The sequence below is a fragment of the Vigna radiata genome, unplaced genomic scaffold, assembly GCF_000741045.1.
Source record: "Vigna radiata var. radiata cultivar VC1973A unplaced genomic scaffold, Vradiata_ver6 scaffold_235, whole genome shotgun sequence".
Taxonomy (NCBI): Eukaryota; Viridiplantae; Streptophyta; class Magnoliopsida; order Fabales; family Fabaceae; genus Vigna; species Vigna radiata.
In genome coordinates, this window is record NW_014543118.1 from 27,775 (window position 1) to 31,113 (window position 3,339).

Below are 3,339 nucleotides of genomic sequence, written 5' to 3' on the forward strand. Positions count from 1 at the left end.
CTCAAGTCAGCAAGGTCACCGTTAAGTTCAGAGTGAAAAGTAATTAGATCAAAAGTCCCTTACCTGACCAACCACTCCTGTATTTATAGGCCTTAATCATACCTCTGGGTGGCCCATTATCTGTAACCGTAGATCCATGACTCTGGATATCTCGCCACTATGCGTAACTGCCGTACCTGTCTTCGAGACCTTTGCTCCCATAATCTTGTCTGTTAGAATTCGCGCACCTGCTTCCTAAATCATCGCCCTCGTAATATGCTTGTTAATATGTACTAACTCGCGATATTATTGCTTCCCATTTCTCATCCCCCGATCAGTTTCTCTCTCCCCCCGATCTGTTTCTCCCTCTACCCGATCCACCCTTCACCTTCACTGACTCCACACACTACATTGTGTCCACTTCCTTGTCTTACTCGACCAGTTTCTCTNATCTGTTTCTCCCTCTACCCGATCCACCCTTCACCTTCACTGACTCCACACACTACATTGTGTCCACTTCCTTGTCTTACTCGACCAGTTTCTCTATCCACCCGATCTGTTTCTCCCTCTACCCGATCCACCCTTCACCTTCACTGACTCCCTACACTACATAAGCCCCCCAAGCCCCGAGGCATGAAAATGGCGAAGGGGTTTAAGCAAAGATAATGTGAAAAAATGGTAAAATTGAAGCCTTACGATCAATCGCAAAATAAACGGCTCAGATGAAGTCTCTTGACAGTTATCAGAGAATTTGAAAAGACCGCTACTGTCAACCCTCCGATTTATCAAGCATCAACGGTGGAGATGAGAGTATGAAACCGTTTTTTGCGGCTATAAATAGAGGGTTCCCCTCTTCCTCATTTCCTCCTGTCGAGCATCTAGGGCACGCGTTACCCGATCTTCCACACCTGCAACCCGATCTTCACTTACCAGGTAATGTCTTCTTCTCCTAACTCTTCCCATGGGTCAAGGGACGAAGGTAGGGGGTATGATGACGGAGGGGTGGCATCACCAGCTTCGTCCCGTACGACACCCACCAGTTCGTCGTCCTCTTCAGGCGTAGAGTTTCACTATGATAACTCGCGAGCCTGGACGTCCATTGTCGCCCCTCCTATTGTACAGGGGTACGACTGGGCTCCTCATGAAGTTAAAAATTATATTCCGTATTTCGCTTCCACCGCTAGCATTAGGCATTTGTTAGAAAAGGTGAATGTTCTAGCTGACCTGAACAAAGTTGATGACTATACTTTCGTGGTATGCCGTTCCAACGAACGGGCCTGTCATGGTCGTGAGGGGTATGGACTAGATTTCTTCTATGTATATACTACTTTGTTTCGTGACTTAGGCTTTAGGTTGCCCTTCTCCGAATTCGAAATGGGCGTCTTGCGAGAGTTAAACATTTGCCCTGCTCAGTTGCACCCGAACGGTTGGGCATATATGCAAGCCTTTAACGTGCTTTGCCTAGGGTTGCAGCTGACCCCTACTCCTGGGTCATTTCTATACTTCTTCCGTGCCTTTCCTAATTCTAACCGGTCTTGGATTTTGTTAGCCCCTGTGAGAGACAAACAATTATTTTCCTCCTTTAACTCTTCCTATAAAGAATTCAAATCCAACTTCTGTAAGATTGCCATCAGACCCTCCGGTCGGTCAAAATATTTTTTTAGTGACGGCCGTCCAAAGTTCCCACTATACTGGACCGAATACCCTAACCGAATAGACTCATGGCCAGAAGCTGACATGACTGATGACGAGCTTGACGTTATAACCCAGATCGATCAACTACCCCGGAAGACCTCATCCCGTCAGTTGATCGAACTGCTTAGGACCGATACCCTTAGAGAAAAAGTGATGGGTAAGTACCCTTATCTCGAGCACGTTTATTGGTCAATATTGACTTGTCTTAAATTTGCTTTCATGCTGCATAATATTTTGGAGGAATGGAAAGACATCAAGCCTTCCTGCGGATGATGGCTCGCAAGAAAGGTCTTAGCAATATTGAGGAGGGAAGTTCCTCTCCTACTAAACCGTCCCGGGGAACCAGCAGCAGTACTCCCCCTCATGTGAATCTTGCCTTGAAAATAACCGACTCTACCGTTCCGCCGTCTGATACCAAGTCTAAGGGAGTTACTATCCCCAAGGGTAGCACGAAAAGAAAATCCGCCCAAGAGAAAATACCCTCTCCTCCAAAGAAAAGGAAGACCAATCCCACTGTGATGACCAGCGTGTTAGATCCTAACATTCATGTGTCCGACCGACTACAGTTTAATTTGAGTGCCGAAGAGAAGAAGCCGTTCAAAGGAATGACTCCGATTGAGTCCTTGAATATGGCCTACGAGCTGATTTCCCGAGCCAGCGTGTGTCTGAACTATACGGCCAGAACAACCAAACCTATGTTGGTCGTGGAGCTGGAGAATGCCACGGATGAGCTGAGCAAATTAAAGAAGGATAACATTGCACTGACCGTTCGCGTCGAGGAACTGACGAAGACAATGGAAGACGAGCGCGCTACTGCTGACANCAAACTAAAGAAAGCGCAAGGCAAAATATCCTCNCTCCAACGTTCGGTAGATGATCTGAAACTTAGCCTGCAGAAAATTACATCCCAGCATGATGAAGCAGTTAAGCAAAGAGACCTGTTAACCACCGAACGGGATAAACTGGCTGCAGAGAACATCGCTTTGGGAGATGAGATCTGCCAAGAGCGACAATTGGGTTTTGAGCAGGGAATTGCCCAATGTCACTACTTCTTCCAGACTCCACTTACTCATCCAGAATTTGATATTATGAAGGTGTACACGGATGGGAAGTTAGTGGATCTTTCTGCACCCCTCGGTCCCGCTCCTGAACCGACCAATAATCCTGTAGATCCTCCTTCCGACCATGTGACAACTACTACCGACCCCACCATCCACAATCCCCTCTCATAAGATAGTGGAATGCACTGTTGTTATTTTCTTTTTGTCAAAGAAATGCTTGGAACTTGTTATTAGTAATCTGTGCTAGGATATTGAACTTACAGTTTCCGTTGACCGAGCGACAATATTTGATAGGTCTGTAATGTTTTGTTAAGTGCTGCCTAGACATTGCATGCATTATCTTGTTCGCCTTAATAGATAATCATTGTTTGACTTATCATCTTCACACACCGAGCGGTGATCGACCTCGTGATCATCCCAGTAAATAGTTATTTACCCTGGTTGCTGATCTGCTAAGCTGATCGGTGATCAATAGTATGACCATCTTAAAAAATAGTCATTTATATGACTCGCCAACCTTATGTGCCAATCGGTGATCAATAGCGTGATCACCATAATAAAGTCATTTATATGACTCGCCAACCTTATGCGCCGATCGGTGATC